Source organism: Melopsittacus undulatus, chromosome 6, assembly GCF_012275295.1.
Source record: "Melopsittacus undulatus isolate bMelUnd1 chromosome 6, bMelUnd1.mat.Z, whole genome shotgun sequence".
NCBI lineage: Eukaryota > Metazoa > Chordata > Aves > Psittaciformes > Psittaculidae > Melopsittacus > Melopsittacus undulatus.
This window is the reverse complement of record NC_047532.1, coordinates 73,626,844-73,646,740: the sequence shown is the minus strand read 5'-3', so window position 1 is coordinate 73,646,740 and position 19,897 is coordinate 73,626,844. Positions and strand designations below refer to the sequence as shown.

The window sequence follows — 19,897 nt, the reverse complement described above, 5'->3', positions numbered from 1 at the left end:
AAACTGTTCCGAAGGCTCCTGCTGATGATGACTTTGAAGTCTGCGGTGAAAGGGTTTGCTCTCGTTTTCTGCTTCTCCCCCAACTCCTCCATCCCCACCTTTCCCCAGGCAGGAAGGGGAGGGTAAGCCCTGAGAGGGTCTGTTCTCCCAGCACCAGTGGCTGGGTCTGGCTTGAGATGGTGGAGGGTCCTTTGCTCTGTGTGTGGGAGCTTGCTGGTGCTTGGTGCTGTTGGAGCAGGAGGTTACTGGTTGCTGGAGGCAGTGGTTGCTGGTGCAGGACCAGTAGAGCCGCTGGAGGGAGCAATCTGTGTCTTCTGGGTATGGATGCTGAGAGGAAAAAGGGCAATGGAGAGGCTGGGATGGCAGCCTGTCCCCTCTTCCATGGGGACAGTAGATCCCTGTCTGGTCTTGCTGGTGTCCTGAGAGCTCCCAGGTGTGGAGGGATCAGCATGGACCTGCTCTTGCGGCAGGAGGTCCAGGCTGGGTGTCCTGTACACTGCTTCCTTCTGGAGGCAGTATGTGGAGGTAAAGCCACCCCATGCATCACTTGCTGTTTTCGGATCCTGAGCCTGTAGCATCCTGGATCTGGGTGCAAAGCCTCTTTTGCCCTTGGTGGCCCCAAGTCATGTGATGTCCATCCAGGGATAGTGTTGAGTGATTGGGGTGAGCTCAGGGATTGTCCACTTCTGCACTGGGTTTTGTCTATCACCTTGGCCATCGCCTGGAAAGAGCAAGAGCAGCTGGATCCAGTCCCAGGTTCTGGCATCTCAGACAACCCTGTGCCTCAGCAGGAAGGAGAAGACACTGCTGGGAGATGAGGGTTTGCTCATGGTCTGCTGGGGCATGGTCCAGGCCAGGACCCCTATTCCTGGAAGGGTGCTGGAGCACCTGGAGGGCTCAGAGCTTCAGTTTCAAGCTGCACCCTGCCTGTCTGCCTGGTCCCAGCTCGGGAGCCAGATCACAGCAGGGCAGGAGGACCCGAGCCTCCTCTGTCTGCTGCAGTCAAAGGAAAAGGTGAGTGGCAAATATTTCACTCCCTCTAGCCAGATCTGGCTCCTTCCACCCTTTCCTCCCCCTCTCCAGCCCCATCTTTTACATCTGTTGTATGTGAAATCCAGCAAACTCTCAACAGAGCTCATTACTCACTGCCCACTGCTCTGAAGAGGGCTGAAAGGTCCTGCATGTAATGATTTGGAGGTGATTTGTATTTAAGACAGTTGGCTTTCAGATGCTGGGGGGAGGGGAAATTAAATAATTGAAAGCTAGTGGGGAAGGGAAGGAGAGAGCCCTGGATAGAGAGAGAGGACAAGAGTTTCTCACCATCTAGAAGGGTTTCAGCTCACCTGCATCTGTTGCATAGATGCAGACTTAAAACCTAAGACAAGAAAGTCTTCCTCATGTACATGCAGGGTCAGAGCATTTCCCAAGGATGATGAAAACTTGCATTAAGAGCATCACAGGATGCTTCTTGAGATGTCAGAGCAAAAGGAGAACCCCCTGGGGCAATCTCTGGTGAATGGGGAAACTGAGGCACAAATGGTAAAAATCAATCACCTGGGGAAAAGGCCAGTGGTCTGAATGCTACTTGCCTAAAAGTTCTGTAGGGTCGGATGTGGAGCTTAGGCTTAGTTTAAACCGGCCCTGTTTTGCTTCTATGCACCACAGCTCCTTTCAGCTGATTTTTTCCTTCTGAACCACTTTGTTCTGGTTCTACCTAAAACCAAGAGCAACAGACAGCTGCAGGTTTGTGTAGGAAACGAGGATCCAGCTGCTTGCTCATCTTCTCCTTTCATCACTGGGTGCAGACCTCAGGTTCCATCCCCCCCCCCCCCCCGCCAGTGCCATGAGGTCTCAGCAGGGTTTGGCATCAGCCTTTGGCTTCTGGAAAGTGGAGACTGAACAGTCCCTTCTGCACTTGACCCTGAAGCTTCATTTACCAAAGCCTGATTTTAACCTTGACCCAAACTTCTGCCTTGCTGCAAATGTGAAGAGGGAATCTCTTCCCAGCCCAGGAAAGGCTCAAATACCGATATCCTTCCTACACCCTAAGGAGATTTCAGCAATCCCCGAGGTGTTCAGATGGCCCATTAGACAGTGCATTAGGGCTGGGCAGGTGACTTTTAGTTGGACTGGTCAGCTGAAGATCTAAGGCTGAGGTCAGATTAGGCTGCCTGAGTTGAAGCTAATGAGCTGGGAGACAGCCGGGGGAGTGGAAGTCAAAAATCAATAACCTGGGAAGAGCTGATTCTTTTCCACGTGCCACTCATGTATTTACTGACTCTGTGCAGAGAATAGGGAAGTTTTAGGAACTTCTTCTAGTGCTTGGTGTTGAACCCCTGGTTGTTCTCTTCCCAGTTTTCTCTCCCAGAGTTCGGGTGCGATTCACACCTTGTGCATCCTCCCAGAGCATCATGTTTTCTCCTGAAAAGGCATCCTGTGCCTGGCCCTCATGTAACTAGGTGAGTCTAAGAAAATAACACATTTATATATATGAAAGTCTTAAAATTCCTAAAGGAGCCAACAAGACACCTGGAGAGGAGCTTTGGACAAGGGCCTGTAGGGACAGGCCAAGAGGAATGGCTTTAACCTGCCAGAGGGGAGACTGAGATGAGCTCTTAGGGAAGTTCTTCCCTGTGAGGGTGCTGAGGCACTGGCAGAGGGTGCTCAAAGAAGCTGTGGCTGCCCCATCCCTGGGGCATGTGGCAGGGTTTGGAACTGGAGGAGCTTGAAGGTCTCTTCCAACACAAACCAGTCTGTGATTCTGCGATCTCAAGTCTTCAAAGGAAAAGGACACACCAAAGGGGCTACCTTGCATTTGGAATCAGAGGAAACTGAGGCATGAAGGGTGAATGTGGGTCGTTAGACACCACCCAGCTAGCTAGTGGGAATGGGAAGAGAGTCAGCTCCTAGAAGGCTCAAGTAGATTGATGTGGAGTTAATGCCATTGGATGGGAATTATGAAATGCAGGGGGCTTTGTACAACATTTGTTTCCCCCCCAAAAAAAATCTGCATGAGTTTTAAGGTCCCTTCTAACCCATTTGTGATTCTGTGAAAAACAGTTTTTCTAAATCTTGTGTCTATTCAAACAGGAACCAAGCTCTCACTGTCCCTAAACTTCCTTCTAGGATATAGTGACTGGAAGGGCAAAGGGCTGGGGAAGTTGGTAACTCCCTGCTGCTGAAGGTGCTGGTATTCAGGTGCAGCACCTGAATACCTTTCCTTCAAGGAAAGCTCTTGGGAAAAACCCTTTTCCATTAATTTCTTTGGGGCAAGGACAAGCAGCATTTCTTTTCTCCTTCCCCCCTCCCACTCCACTGCCAGTCTCTGCTGAAGCCGGCCATGCACCTGGTGCCCTCTGTGCTGCCGGGGCCAGCCGCGGCTCGGCTGGAGACATCTGGCCATCCCTGCATCCCTCCCTCCTCCTCCGTGCCCGGTGGTCAGAGCAGATGGCTGGGGGGAGCTGGCCAGCCCTGCAAGCACGGGCAGAGCAGGGCTCTCTTCATGCGCTGTGATTAACAGCACTGGGGTGATGCTCTGCAGGCTGCGGAGACAGTTCTGTGAGACAGAAGCATCTCCTACTCCTGTGAGCCCAGCCGTGGGGCTTGCAGCCTGGATTGCACTTGGGTGTCTGTATGGAATGCTCAAATCCTGAGGGCTGGTAGGCTAGGCTGGGAGGTGATACCTCTGCCTGGGGGAGAGGTGGGAAATGGGTTCCTGGCCCCAGCGGCATGAGGGGTCATGTAGCTTAAGACTGCCCATCAACAGCCCTGCGACCACCCCGCTGAGAAGGTGCTGAAGGAGAGGCAAGGCATCAGAGGAAAGCTCTGAATGCTGCATTGCAGGCTATGACAGCACTGGGGAGACTGGGGATGTGCCAATAGCTAGTTCTGGCTCAGAATTCACTTAAAATGAGTGTTCTGTGTCTCCAGCAGCCTCCTTGTCCCTCCTTATAGCTTCATCTGCACAGGACAGATGCTACTTCCTGGCCTAAAGAACAGCTGCTCAGCTGAGCCCTCCTTGCCTGTCCCCTCTCCTGCTACATTGCTGGTGTGTGCATCCCTGTGTGTCTCCCGTGCCTCCTATGGGTCACAGCTATGTACAGAAGAGGGAAGTGTGTATGCAGAGGCGATTCCAATGGCTTTCTAGCTTCCAGCAGCAGAGAGTTAAGGGTCTCTGGTGCCAGCAGGTTCAGCTGGGACATCACAGGCCTCTGCCCCAATTGTGGGTGTCATCTCTGCTTTCCACATCCCATTCTTTGGGGCGTGGGAAATCACTGCCTTTGTTTTCATTAGATCTGCTGCCAGATCCCTGCCCAATCTACAGCCTTACATTCCTACATCAGCTTCTCTGAGATGTGTTGGATGGTGAGCCTGGAATTTGTACTGGAGATTCAGGGTTTAAATAGGGAGATGGAGGAAAACTTACATGCACACATCTGGAAGGTAATGTGGCCTCTCACATTTTTCCTGGTAACACTTATTGCCCAAAACTTCTGAGATTTCTTAGGTTACATGTTCAAAAAAAAAAAAAAAAAGAAAGAAAAATAAGGGCAGAATCAAGGCGCAGAGGCTGTGAAAGCATTGCATCTGCAGAAACAGGTTTTCCTGGGAAACAAAATCAATGCTAACCAGTATATCACAGAGCTACACAAGAACAGCTGGAGGGAGCCCTAAATATTTATTATTAATACCAAAGCTGTTTATTTTCCACATATTAAATAGGTCATAGAACTCATCTAATCAAACCTCTGTGTATGGTGCTGGCTCTGCTGTGTTGGAGAAAGATACTGCTTTTGACGTCTGAGCAGAGTTGGGAACAGAGGAGTCCTGGCTTGGGCTGGGCAAGCTGTGCTCCTTCAGAGTTAGAGCCCTAGGTGAGAGCTGCAGGAGGCTGAAAGTCTCCTTCCCATGTAACTGTGTGGTCTCTCCTGGCATCTCTCAGGCTGCAGGCTGGAAATGTGACCAAGAGGTGTGCTCAGAGCAGGGGATGCAGGTTCAAGTCTCAGCCCATCCAGGGATTTCCTGTTTATACACTCGGGTTCAGTCTGGAGTAGGATTGCACCAGCCAGCCGTCTGGGATCCTAGAAGTGACTGGGAGGCTCATGGTGGCAGCAAATGTGCTTTCCTCCCTTAAGAGACAGTATTAAGCGAATACCTACAAAGCTGCCTGAGCATCAGAGCCTGGAATCTTGAAGGTAGCTGGATGTTTAAGTGCATCAGGACCTGATTGCTGCCAAGTCCAGGTGTCAGGGGGGAAAAAGTGTTGTACAAAGTCCCCTGCATTTTACAATCCCCATCCAGTGGCATTAACCCCACATCAATCTACTCTGGCCTTCCAGGATCTAAGAAAAGCTGAGTATCCTCTTTGAATTTTCTTCCAAAAGCAGTGAAGCCCCTATTCCTACCCTCATAGTAATGTGAAGTACAATGTCAGGCTCCAGAGCTAATTCTCTTCCCATCCCTACTAGCCAGCTGGGTGGTGTCAAATGACCCACTCCCACCCTTCATGCCTCAGTTTCCCCTGACTCCAAATGAGAGGTAGCCGCTTTAGTGTGTCCTTTTCCTTTGAAGATTTGAGATTGCAGAATCACAGACTGGTTTGTGTTGGAAGAGACCTTCAAGCTCCTCCAGTTCCAACCCCCTGCCATGGGCAGGGACACCTCCCACTGCAGCAGGTTGCTCCAAGCCCCTGTGTCCAACCTGGTCTTGAACACTGCCAGGGATGGGGCAGCCACAGCTTCTCTGGGCACCCTGTGCCAGCGCCTCAGCACCCTCACAGGGAAGAGCTTCTGCCTAAGAGCTCATCTCAGTCTCCCCTGTTCTGGCAGGTTAAAGCCATTCCCCTTGTCCCGTCCCTACAAGCCCTTGTCCAAAGTCCCTCTCCAGGTTTCTCACAGCCCCTTTAGGCACTGGAGCTGCTCTAAGGTCTTCCCTTAAGAAGCCTTCTCTTCTCCAGGCTGAACATATGGACCAACTTGCAGCAAAAAGCACTTCTCCCACCCAGCCATGCTCGTTGTGTGTGTGCCTGTCTCTGGCTCCATGGCTTTGTCACATGTGTGTGCACATTCTTCTCTGCATATGGCAGCTCCAGTGCTGGGACCAGGCTCCTTCCCGTGCAAATCCTCCTCACCACTTATTTACATGGAAGGTGGCGCCTTGCTGTACATTAACATTGAAAACCAAACAGCCGGCCCATCAGGAGCATCGCTCTGAGGGATGGCAACACATTGCAAACATCAAGTAAGTAATTTGTCCAACATTGGTGATAATAAGCTACACAGAGCAGTAAGAACATAAGCACAGTCAGGGCTTTGTGTGTGTATATTTTTATTCCCTTTTTTTCTTTTTCTTTTTTTCTAAAGGAACCTCTGAGGGGAAAAAAAAAAAAGAAGAAGAGACATGAATGATTCATAAATTCAAGGGGGGAAAAGATGGAGGGAGAGGGGGAGAAAGAGAGAGAGATTAAGAGAGAGGAGCTTCAAAGCGACTGGAGCCGATTTGAAGTCCTGAGCGTTCCTGTGCTGGGTAGGCCAGTAATTCACCAGAGAGGCCCCGTCAAGCTCCCTCTGCCCCAGCCTCATCCCTGCTGCCTCCTCCTCCTCTCCTGCAAACGCAGCCACCAAATCACAAGTTCAAAGTTCACTATCATCTAATGATGTGGAGGCCTCACAGACGCTCTGTGAGTGGCATCTGTTTATAGGCACGGCCCTTCCCTGGTGGTTTAGCCTGGCTTAAAATAAAGCATAGAAATACAGAATTGGAACCGAGGAGGAAGAGTGGAATGAGATGCAGGGCTCTTTTTTTAAAAAAAAAAAAGTATAAAAAATCTGCTACTGGTGAAGTGCTTTTGATTCTGAATATTAAGAAAGCCCATTAGACTTAAATGTAATGAGAATATTAACGCTACTGCCTTGATTTGTATTCACTGGCTACCATAGATACACTTTGGGAGTGGGAAAGGAGAATACAGCTCACACCCAGAGGGAAGCTGTCTCTCTGGTTAGGGAGCAATGAGCTTCTGTGATGGAGGGACCACTTCTGCCCCTCTCCATCTCTCATCCACCTCTCATGATCCCATCTGTTGGAGTGATGGGGACTTTGAAAGCATCTCCATGCTGGAAAAACTGGTGTCACCCCCAGCATGGTTAAAATTTGTCATCCTTTTGAAATTCAGGCATTTCAAAAGTTGGTTTTTCTGTACTTGGATAGGGGAATTCTTTGTCCAGGAAATATGAGTCTTGAGATGATTTATTTGTCCTTAGTTTATTCCAAAACACCATTAAAATGCTGCTCCTTCTGTATTAGATGCACATTCTGTCGTGACAAATCTGCAGAAGAAACAAGTGATGTCTAGGATCAGTACTGTAAGACCAGTCATTGCTTATGTGTCACAAAGTAAATGACACAGTAATTAATAGCTAATACTCTCCTTAGCATTACATGCTTACTTTATTTTATTAATCAAAGGCAGTAACATTCACTGGCCTAATGAAATAGTTTGATGTTTTAATACTTCTGAAAGAGGGGACAAAAGATGAGGGCTCAGTACTAATTGGGGTAGTAGCTGATTGTAGGAAAACCATTTGAAATTATTCCCTGAGCTAAAATAAAGTTATCAAACACCTCAAATGTTCCCATTTGCAAGAGGAAATGAACAGAAATCAAATTGGAGGCTCTAAAATAATATTAAAAGTAGAAGAAATAATATAGTTGGCCACATTGTGACACGATAAAGATGTCATGACACGTCATGAATGCTAACAAGTAATGAGATATGCAGAACTCCAACAGAAACATAAAGAAATTCTATTGAACAACTAATGCTGTTAGACCAAAGTTAATATTTAATTTCAAAGTGGACTTTCAGGTATTTCTGAATTATTTTTAGGAAGTGAAATATTCCAAACCCAGTGGAAATCAAAATCAAGTGATTTTGCACGCATGTTTCTGTTGTGACTTGGGCCTTTTAGGAAGAAAACCTTGGTGCTGAGGTTTTCTTGGAGCCCTGATCCCAGATAGAGCTGAATAGATGTTGAAATCTTTAATGAATAGCTGCAGTGTAGGTAATGATGAGCTGTTTACAGACTTCCATTGAAGCAAGAATGGCTTCCAAACAGGGGAAGGAGGTGACACAAAGCAAGGAAAAGTTTGTGCACGGGTTTCTTTTAAGATTGGGCTAAGGAAACAAGAGTTTTATTTAAATGGGAGCAAAGGGGGAAAACCTCTCTTGTGAGCAGGAAGCTCTCCAGTCATTGCTCAGACCTGGATTGCTCTGTGGCTTCATTTCCTTCCAATCATCCTCCCCTTTTTCCTCCTTGTTTAAGCTACTATCTGTAAGGAAAAACATAAAGGAAAGCCTTGATATCTATTGCAGCAGGTGGCATAGTCTGTTAAACCTTTCAAAGACTACTTATGACCAAGAGCGTGGTGCTCTGCTCTGTCCCTGACTGATTGAAGTCTGAAGCCATAACACGGGGTTCCTTAACCTTTGACAACCCTTTGGCTTGAACCAAACGCTCTTTGCCTATGCTGAAGAGCTGGGACCTGAAAACTTGTGAGTTATTGCTCCAGACACCACAATGCTTTCAACAACACCAAGGAGAGAGGGAGTTACAGGGATTTGGGACTCTGTGGTTGTAGAGCAACATATGTCCTCCATACTCTGCTTGTCTGTGCCAGGAGGAAGGGATGGAGAGAAATCCTGCTTCAGCAGAAAGACCATGACAAAAGTTATGCTGCAAGCCCTGATCTAAGCTGTAAAAGACCATGGATGGGAGAGGGCTGAAGTCTGACCATCTGCAGAAGGTAGTGACCTGTGCCTGAATCTCTACACTGACTGTGGAGCAGACCAGGACAGTCGATGGTCTGAATCTTTCCTTGTCCTCTTAAACTGAAAAGCTCAAGGGGGTGGACCAAGGATGACTCTTCTGTTGTTGTATTGGGGTTCCCTTTAAAATGTCATCTCCATGTGATGAATAATGAATAGGAACTTACGTAAACCTGATTTAATTAGCTCCTTGCCAGCAAAGTTTGAGCTGAAGCTGCAGCCTTCTAGCAGAGACTAGTGGAGCTCTTGATGTAGTGGAATCCAATGATGCTCGGCCTGCTGGTCCTAGCAGAGAGAGCTTGGTCTGCTTGTGTTGCCACTTCAGCCTGAAATGTGATTTTCCCTAGAGGAAAATTCCCATTGCAATGCACAGACACACAAGAAAGCACAATTAACTTCACTGGAGGAGCCTTACGCCTCCTTTCCTTGAGTGTTGTGTAATTAAAACCTTGGTCTTGGTAATACATTAGTAAGATGTTTGCATATAATTCATCAAATGTTTATGAAAACGCGTAACAAATAATCCTGACAAACAAGCTGCTTAATTGAGATAAGGGATGGGAAGCCTTGTGAATTTTTAATAAAAAGGGGGAAAGGAAGTGTGCTATGTTAATCAGATGAAGTTATCTCATTTGATATATTCAAGTGACTTCTCTAGAACACATTTTATTTAATATATTACACAAAAGGAATATCTTGATCCCACAAAGAGATTTGCATAGAAAACCCTCTCTTTCAGCAAACATACCATTGGCTTGAGGCGTTCCCTCAGCTATTGATCAAGGTCTTATTTTTTGGTTCTTGACAGAAAACAACAATTAAACCTGCCTGGGATTTGCAATTCCTGTAGCTGGGAGAGGAATGACTCATGCCAGCTGATGCTCGGGTGTCTTCCTCGAGGTGAGCAGTTAACTCTATCACATAGCATCAGCGGTGACATCAGGACACAGGACACAGTGGTGAACTGAGCTTTGTTTCCACCTGATCTAAGACCACATAGACGCAATAGCAGGCAGAGAGCCTTTCGTTTACCTCAGATATGATGATTAATCTGCTCCTTTTTGCCTCTTTTCACGCAGGCTAATGATTGTGGGGTGGTTTATCTTCCCCTCCTGAGAGATCTGAAAATTAGGTGTCCAAACCAAAGCTAGACATCCCAGCCAATGAGCTGCAAATCTTTTTTTTTATCTCATTATAAAAGGTAACAGGGAAGGAAGGAGGACCAACTCACACTTAAATGCTTTGTATACAGATGTTTCAGTGAGGACAGAGGTATCCTGATTGGGCAGGGCTCTGAGCAACCTGGTCTAGTTGAAGATGTCCTTGCTCATTGTAGGGGTTTGGACTAAATTAACTTTAAAGGTCTCTCCCAGTGAAAACTATTCTATGACTCTATCCCACTGTGGCCATCTCCTCTTGGAGCAAGAGGCTTTGAGACCATACCTCTTGTAGATCTCCCTCTTAGCATAAGAAATCTCCACAAGTGAATTAGGTGCTGGTGTGCACTTAACTATAGATAGAGTCTGAACCCAGATTTGCCTGTTTTATTTCCTCCACCTCCTCACAATCACATTGGGATAATACGAATGTTTAAACCTGAATTTAGTAGGAGGAAGAAACTGTTCAAAAGTGGAATGTTCAAAGGTCATCCTGAACTTTCTAATCACTAATTTAATTAATGTTTTGAAAGTAATGTAATGGACAGGAGAAAAGAAAAAAATAAAGCTTAGGAATGGAGGAAAGAATGGAACAGAAGGAAAGAATGGATGGAGAAGAAGGGCTTGGAGCCGGAAGAGAGAGGTTTACAACTGATGTTAATGAAAGGCATCTATGACTTGGGAGAATGGAGGGGTAAACTTGCACACTGAGCATTGAGTCTGGACTAGAGCACCAACACATTGTCTTGCTTTGGCTTCCTTGCAAGGTCCTTCTGTTCCAGATTCTGCTGCTGCACACCATGTGCAGGGGCTGGCAGCAGACAGGGGGAAGCTGCAATTAGGAGCTCATGGTGAAAATTGCTCCAGCCCAACAAAGCTCATCATAGCACGTTTGACTGTGCTCCCAAAGTACTTGCTCAGAGCAAGCCAGTGATGAAGAAACATAGGCTATATGGTTTAAAAAGCTCCCAGCCCAGTCAGCATTTCTGCCCTGACCTGCCTCATGTATTATTTAGCACGGGACTTGTTGATGCGCACTTATATTCTCCTCCCAGTGGAGTTGATGATCTTCCTCCCCCTGAACAGCCTTGCTTCTCTCTCCCCACACAGACACCACGATCGGTGGCCTGTGGATGGAGCAGGGCTGGGCTGCTTCTCACCCCTTGAGAGGTAAGGATGTGAGGTGAAAGGATGGAGGTCGTGGCCACGGCTGGCACTGGCAATGGGAGGAGAAGGACTGGGAGAAGGGTCTATGGGAGAAAGAAAAGTGGGAGAAGTGCAGTTGGAAGTGAGTGGTGTTAATGAAATATTCAGCAGTGGTGGGCCTAGATGTACTGCCGAAATTGCAGAAGCAGAGATGATTAATATTTAACAGGGTAAGCTGCCACTTGGCTGCTCTCTGCACACAGATCCACCCCCACATGCACACACACCCCCTTGGTCCTTCTTCCCACCCTCATCCCACTCCCCCAAACTCCTGCCCAGCCCAAGCTAATGGCTCCCACTCTTGTGGTGTTGTCAGGTGAGGTTCCCAGGCCCCTCCATGCGGTCTTCCCCCAAGGGAGGACAGGGCCAAAAGTTGCCTGGTGGGAAACGTGCCAGGAGGAGAAGGAAAGTTGTCAAGAGAAAGCTCATAATTCATTTTTTATGGGGTTGGGAGAGCAGGTTGTCCTATTTAGTCACATTAGATGCTCTGTTAACACAACAGAAAGGAAAAAAAAATAAAAAAGAAAGAAGAAAGGATGAATAAATGCTGGTAGTCGAAGAAGGCTGTTCTCTGGGAAAATGGGGACTGGTCTTTCAGAGGGTTAAGTGTTTTGGCTCCAGCCAAGTGTCCCTTGGGATGTTCCACATAGATGATGCACAGCTAAGAACTCAGGGAGTGCATGAGGCCCTTCATCAGCTGTTTTGCTGCAGGTGGAATGGCCCAAAGTTGGCTGATATTTGGGACATTCCCACCTAGGCTCTCTATGTGGTGTGGAGATAGGTGAGTCCCAGCAGACTGGAGAAGCTCCTTATAAACATCCCCAACAGTTGATACCCCTTGTCCTTGTGCAAAGCCTCCCTAAGCTCTTATTTCCTCAGACAGCTCCTCAGGAACTGTGTTGTGGTTGTGCTGTTACTGTGCTCTCTGAGCTGCCTGCAGTCTCCATGGGTTGAGCTTTGTTCAAACTAGTTTGCTTCCATCTTCTGCCTTCTGTTATGCATTTAGGTATCTGCATCTCAGGATCTGACCCAAAGAAGAACATGAAGGATGCCCTGGAGATCCTGCTAGAGACTGAAAAATGGGAGCACCTTCCAAGAGCGCTTTGTGTCTTAGAGGGAGAGAATCAACTTCCAACAGGAAAGGAAACCTCAGGTAATGTGCCTCCTCAGTTCAGTGTATAATTTGAATAGAAAGATAATATTTAGTAGTATAGTTAGGAGTAATCAGGTCTGTTGAGGAAATAGGACAGCATAGTCTGGACCTGCCATTTCTCCTTAGGGCTCCACACAGTTTGGCTAAATGGATGCCCTGTGCAGATGGGTGCCTGTTTTGAAACTGGGATGTTCCTCACACCATGTTTGCAGCCCAGAGCACACCCTATACTGGCCACACACCCACAGCAGATGAACAGTCCCAGGAAACCCTCCAAAGAGCAAGGAGTCACGCACTGCACTCTGAAATGTGCCACATATATAGTGCAAATCTCCTACACGGCTCTACTAGATTCTTGTCATGTGCAACCAGGGTGGCAGGGGCAGAAAATCCGCTCCTCCCTCCTGGAGCTGCTGTCACATCATGGCAAGGGTTAATCGGGACAGATGGAGGATGTGAAAACCGGACATATGCAGGGGCTGGATGGCCTGTGGCAGGAGGAGGAACCCCTGTCGGAAGTCCCAGAACTAGCAAGAACAGACAACTTGAATCCTATTGTGTAAGTGGGGACTTGTCCGTGATGGTATAGTAACAACTAGAATTAGAAAGGAATAAAGAGTGAATTCTTCCTTCATCCCAAGTGTGTTCCCTCCAGGGCAAAGGTCAAGTGCATTGTGTGGCAGTGTTTGGATTCAGAATAAAATAAGTGACAAGGGCAAAAACCTGGGGCATGCACAAGGACTGAATAAAGAGGAGTGTGGGCTAGACATCAGAAACCACTTGCTCATCCTAGGGGTCATTAACATGTGCAATAGGTGACCTATGACACGGTGCAGGGGCAATAGAGACACTAATGTGAGTCATTTAAATGCTGGCTTGAATGTATTCAGCTATTGATAAATGCATCTTTCTGAGCATAGTTATTGGTAAAGTGACCAGCTCCTCTGGCAAAATAGAGACTGGGCCCCTTGCTTGCTGGAATTTCATCTCATCTATGTTCTTCATTTCTCCATGGAAAAAAGGGGCTTTGTTGGTGTCTCTCTTCAGATTGTCTCCCCCTCCCATGTACATTCCATAGGCAGAGCCCACTCATGCATTCCTAGAATAACTGCCTGATTTCATTTATTTATTTATTAGTCAAGAGCTTCTTTGAGGTCCTATTATCTCTTCCTCAACTGAACTTCAGATAATCTTTCTTAGACCTCAGGCTTTTTGGGGTTTGAGCTGCAGGCTGATGTCTAAAGTTGGATCTGGGTTTGGGGTTTCGGTTCAGAGCTGTTCCATGCTATGATACAGCTGTTTTCAGAAAACTTGAGATGTTCTTCAGAGATGCACACTCAAAGCAGTGGAAATCTTATGAGAATAAGTGGTGGAAGATAGCTTCATCCTTCTGCTTCAAAGCCACATGAATAGGTGTCAAGACTGTTGAATTTGGATCTAAGCAGTATCACAACCCCTAAACTAAACCATGACCTCATCCAAATTAATCCTTCCGTCTGATTACATCCTTAGGTTTTTCGTTCAGCTTTCCTGTCTCTAATACCATCAGTTCCCATTGAGACTGTTCAGTAACTAGCACCTTGGTGTGGCAAGGAAGACACAGATCTGCTTGGCAGGTTCTCCTCTGAATGCAGCCTTGCTGGGATGGTGTCCTGATATTTGCACCTTTATCAAGATTTTATTATGGCATATTGAAGAAGGCTTCTTGCAGACCTTGGCAGAGAGAAAACTCAGGCAAAGGCTAACAAGAATTGCCATATTAACTGCCCTGGCCACAGCAAAGGTGCTGCAGGGTGGAATGTTTGAAAACAACTGGTGTGCTCTTATACCAACACGACCTTTGAGAGTGCCAGGCCTGTAACTCAAGCATTAATAATGGATTACCAAAGTCAACCAGCTGCAAGGGAACCACTTCTCCCTGCTTAGATAATTCTCTTCCCTGAGAAGAAGAGCTATCGATTTTGATACTGATTCCTTCCTCCCCAGTGGAAGGGCTACACCCCACTGCCACTGCCTGTGACAGCGAGCTCTCTCCTGATCTGCACACACAAAACACATCAGCCACATTATTCTGCTCCAGGAACAGAGACAGCCCCCCAGGACCACTGAGACTGCCACTGAAGCTGTATGCACTCTTATTTCTCACCAGAAGATTCAGCTTTGCTTTTCAGTGTTGGTTTCTCATGAGACTGCAACAAGTAACTTCTCCAAGCATCGTGAACCTGGCCAGATCCCCATTGACTTTACACTATCCACAGCATTAAGGATAGGGATGAATATCAGCTTTGATCCACCACATGCAACGCAAGCTGGTTGTGCAAACATCCTCACACATAAATGTCTTTGCTTTGCTGTCTTCATCTATTCTGCTCTCCTGAGTCCACACTTGTGTCTGCAATCCCTGGTCTGGCTGGAGGGAGGTAGAGGTTCATATTCATGTTAAGGAAGTGTTATAGTCATGGACTGACCTGGAAATCTGTCCATTTGGTTTTTAGGCCAGCCTGAAACAGGAACCATGTGCAAGTTTGTGGCGCCTTTAAATAGAACCCTTCATCTGTCTTCCAAAGAAAAAAGATGTTTGCAGTCACACAGGTCTGTGTGTTCATCTGGCACCTGTCTCTTCATTGTGGGGACATTTGAACTCATTGGCCAGCTTTAACCACATTTAGCTGTGGTTAATAAATGCGGTCTAAAAAGATATGATGAAGTCAAAGCAGTCAGATGTAACACCAAAGCCCTACTGACAGACTGAGACGGGGCAAGCCTGCGGCATGTGTTCAACCTTAATGAGACACTCGAGAAGGCACCTGGGAGAAGAAAGCCACTTAGAAAGCCCTGGGTGTGGGGCATCTTCTAGTCTGAGTTCACACTTCTCCAGACATCAGAGAATCCTACTACAAGAAGCAAACCTGCAGGGAGTTGGGCTTCATTACTTCCTCTGCTTGCTGAGTAACTTGTTTCCTTGGATCATCTTTCATCTCTTTGCAGGCATGAGCTGTGGAAACAAAGGGCTGGATGCATGACAGGATTTAGGGTGCTGTTACAAAATGGTGGGAGCAAGGGTCCTCTTTTATCCGCAGCCCTGTGGGAAGCTGGCAGTGATGACACAGCTGTGTGGATAAGTGCTTAGCCCTTGGGCTGGGTGAGGGAGGTGGCACTTGGGCTGGTTGGGAAGGGGAATCCTGGGGATCCAGACCAAGAAATAAACCCCCTCTTTTATAGTAGAAACACCAAAATGAGACATTTGGATAGTTTGAGTCTTGTTTGTGGAAAGAAGTCAGACTGAATGAATAGTTAAAATAACTTCATGGTACAAATGCGAAGGAACCCCTGGAATTTGCTAGTTTAGGGCATAAAAATTGTTTCTGGAAAATACAAAGAAACAAAAAAACAAAACAAAAAAAACCCCCAAAACCAGAAAAACCCAAACCTACAAACCCAAACTTTTTACCTGCTACAATAACCTGCTGACTGCTCGTTGTCTTGTCCTCTATGGGAAGAACTTTACTGTGAGAGTGACAGAGCACTGGAACAGGTTGCCCAGGGGGGTTGTGGAGTCTCCTATGTTGGAGATATTCAAGGCCCGCCTGGACAAGTTCCTGTGTGATGTACTCTAGGTTACCCTGCTCTTGCAGGGGGGTTGGACTAGATGATCTTTTGAGGTCCCTTCCAACCCTTGGGATTCTGTGATTCCGTGTGACATGTCTTCAGCCCGAGAATCTGAGCAACCTGTGCCAGTTCTCACACCCGCACAGGGAAGAACTTCTGCCTCATCTCAATCTACCCTCTGGCAGGTTAAAGCCACTCCCCGTTGTCCTGTCCCTGCACGCCCTTGTCAAATACCAACAAGCTCAAACGTGCTCCTAGGTGCCATCAAACCGCATACCTGCCATGCATGTTGGGGTTTCACCAATGGCATATTTGCTCTCCACAAGATGGAGATTGCACTTGTGGGTTTCTTCAGCTAAAAAGCCAAACACCGGATGGAGACACACTGTCCCATAGGCCTGTGCACACACAAGGATATGCTGAGGACTCATTTGTGTTTTCTATAAGCAAACCCCCTTTAGTTTTAGGCTCTATTTGTTTTCATCTCCAGGTGGTTAAGGCTGTATTATCTTCGACCACTGCTTTTGTGTTAAAGTGTGTTGGTATCCCCTTCTTCAGTATTGGCTGCAACAGCCCAGGAGAGGAAGGCTTCTGTTTAACGCATTTTGCACATAACCTGATCACGTTGCCCACTTTTAATATGCTGTTTTATCAGGTCATGCAGTCCCTTTGAAGGTTCCTTGCATATTTCCAGAGCACAATATCGGCAAACAACTTCTGCTTCCTCCCTTCTCAGTTGTTGACAATCTAAATACTACATTGCCTGATCAGCAGCAAGCTTCTCATTTGACTTGTGTCTTCTTAAATTAAAACAAAGCAAGCGTCTTCTGCCATGAGACTCCTGCCCTGGAAACCATGGCCAAAGTGATAAATCTGGTTTCTCCTTCTTCAGGAACTGATTTTCTACTTGCTTAAAGCAGGTAGATGCTGGGGTGGTGTTTACCCAATTTATACAGCAGTAAATAATTGCAATTTTTGCTGCACACATTTTATTTAGTGCATTTTTAAAAACAGGACTTCAAAATTAGCCAAATCTGGCGCTTTAATCCCAAGTGAGACTTTGCATCCAGTGAAATAACAAAATGTAAGGAACTATTAGAGCAGTTACTGGGGTAAATACATGCACCAGCCAAGGATGCCCATGGCTACAGAGCCGCCCTGCCCTTGCAGAGGTGCCATGTAGAGATTTCTGTATTTTCTTCTCTACAGCTGTGCATGCTGGTATGGATGTAGCCTTGGGTGTCTTGTCAAGAAAAGCCCAACCTCACTGAATCCTGTGGATCAAGGAATACGGTGTTTATGAAAGTTGAGCTTCAGCCAAACATGAAGCTTTGGACTCAGTTCAGGAGCAACCCAATGAAACCCCATGGTCTGTGATGTAGTAAAGACTGATGCATCTTCCAGGTCCAGGGGTTCTGTGGTAGCTGATGGAAAAAGAAGTGTCTCTTTGGAAGGTGTTTTTTCCCATGTCTCACACTTCACAGTCAAGGTGAGTGAATGAGCTTTGGGCAGCACTGCTGTGACTCTCTGCAGGCTGCACAGGGATGCTTAGCCTCAGATGCCTCATTTTTGGATGGGTGAAACTGTTTGAGGTGTATTTTGCCTATGAGGCTCTAGGAAAGACCTCTGGCCTGCAGTGTCAGTGTCAGAATTTATTAGGAAGATGCCTGGTGACACCAGGATACTCAGTCTGTCCCATCAGGTGTTATGCCCACAGCCAAGCACCTGTGCTGTGGTCAGAACAACAAGTTTGGGTTATTGTCCTTAGTCAGACTCAGGAGGCCCCCAGTGTTTCCCTCCAATTATCTTTGAAGTTTGACCATTTCTCACGTTGACCCCCTTTAACCTCCTGTGAGGTTTTCCCTCACATTGTTGTTCTTCTGTCCTCTGACACTGGCATCTGTCACATCCAGTGATTTCTTCTGTCAGGACCAGTAGCTTGAGCTCCAGGCAGCTCCACTAGATGCAGTTAGGTGGTGAACAAATTGACCAAGCCCCATACCAGAACACACAAGTTTAGCTGGAGCCTGTGCTGGTTTTCACTCTTTATTGGTGCTGCAAGGGAAGATGAGGCAGATGGATAACATCATCCTTCTGAGTGCTCCTGCAGATCTGCACCTTGCAAAAAATCCCCACAAACCTGGAACAGCCCCTGGGCAAAGCTGGGAGCCAGCATCCTGGCTCACACAACCACCTAGAAGCAGCACTACCACAGCTAATTCCCTCTCCTTCCAGCCCTGGCGGGGGGTTGACCTGGCCCCCATAGCAGTGATCACCTCTTCTGTTGAAAGCAGCTGGATTTTGGCATGCTCCTGTAAGGGAAAGGAAACCTTCTTTTTCTTTCCCCCTTCTTCTTCTTCTCCTGCATTTTGATGGGGTTTGAGATCTCTCGGAGGAAGATGCTCTTCCCTTTTTATCAATTAGGAGCACACATGCACTCTCTCTCTCCCACCCCTACTCTGCTTTCCTCCTGCTCCCCTTGGCTGCTAGTTTCAGACAAAGATGTGTGAGTTCTTTGATCTGCCTGGCAGCCACCACTGGGGGATTGGCTTGGAGGTTAATTACACACAGGCCGTCTCCAGCTGTGGCAAGGAGCCATTCAGCTGGAAAAGGAGGTGTCCCTTCTTTCCCCCAGCTATAAACTTCAAGGGGACAGGAGGGCAGGGAAGGTACCACTGAAACCCCTTTTGATATGACAAACGGGCTCCTTGCTTGCCTCTCTGGTTCTTGTTTTGTTTGTCTAACTGGCATTTGAAATATGGATGAGCTCTCAGTCCTGAGGGTCCAGCCACCGGCTTAACAAAACCTTACCTCCTTCCCCCCTTCCCCTTCCACCTGGGCAGAACTGGGGTTTAGCTCTTATGTCTGTCTTGCCTGTCTGTGTGTCCTTGTCCAGGAGCCCCCTTCCCATGACTCAGCCCATCATGGATGGAGATGCAGAGGCTGAGCCGTGCTCAGAGCATGGTCGAGCAGCACTCCACAGCGGTGCCAGGAACAAGAGCCTCATCAAGCAGAGGAAAGTCATCGGAGCAGATGGCTGGCACCCGGCAGGTTTGTGTTCAACCCCTCTCTCCGTGGCTGATTTGCTCTATGGTTATCTTCTTTTTTCTTTCTTTCTTTTAAAGCCACTTCATTCCCCGTGTGCCTCGGCTTCCCAGTCTTCACAATAAAAGCAAGAAACATTTATTCACTCCTTGGGGTTGGATTGAGGCTGACTGATTTGCTTGTCCAACATCCCAAATAAAGTAGTGCTTCAGAAGAAAGCTGTTGATATAATCCCCCCTGCATTAACAAAATCCTTCCCAAAAGGAGCTTACATTGATGCTTCAGGGCAAAGCGTGGTTGGAGCTTTTCAGTGGCTTACAGACCCCTCCATTGGCTTCTGGGCTCCCCCAGCATACCTAAGTGTGGGTCTGGAGCTGCAGGATCCCATGCAGTGAGCAGAGGGAACCGCAAGCAGCCAGATCAACCTTTCACTGAGATCAGAAGTGGGTAATAGTCTACATCCTCAAGAGCATCACCTAGCCTAGACCACATCCATGCTGGAATGCTACCCCATGCTCACATCCAGAACTTCTTCTGAGCAGATCTGGGGCAAGATCCAAATTCCTCATGCAATATGTTTTTCTATTGCAGTCGAGAACCACAGTCAGCTCTGCTGGCTGCCAGTGGGAAATATCAATGCCTGTCTTGAGAATGTGCATTAAGCCAATCTGCTTGTGTGGTGTTGGGATGTGAGCAAAGCTCAGATGAGCAGAGGGCACACATCTATGCTTTTGCTGACAAGGGGAAGTTTAAGTGTGGCTGGTGCATGAACCTATGGGTGCTTGTGTCTGTTCCATCTCATCCTACCCTGAATTCAAATGAGCAACAAGTCATGAAGACAGCCTCATAGAGCTGGGCTAGTTCAGCCTGGAGAAGAGAAGGCTCCTGAAGGGGAGACTT

General features: G+C 47.3%; 1 long non-coding RNA gene across 5 annotated transcripts; it reads left to right on the top strand.

The window, feature by feature from the left end:
• Window positions 1-1,852: 1,852 nt before the first annotated feature.
• Window positions 1,853-19,123, top strand: LOC115945573 (uncharacterized). 5 transcript variants are annotated; one of them, XR_004079881.2, is made up of 7 exons: window positions 1,853-2,459; window positions 5,957-6,240; window positions 8,680-8,863; window positions 9,636-9,727; window positions 11,095-11,154; window positions 12,197-12,343; window positions 18,849-19,123. It is a non-coding gene; the product is annotated as an uncharacterized lncRNA (long non-coding RNA). The 5 variants fall into 5 exon arrangements; XR_004079880.2 differs by lacking the exon at window positions 18,849-19,123 and adding an exon at window positions 13,856-15,851 and having other exon boundaries at window positions 6,086-6,240; XR_004079879.2 differs by lacking the exon at window positions 18,849-19,123 and adding an exon at window positions 14,839-15,851.
• Window positions 19,124-19,897: the final 774 nt, after the last annotated feature.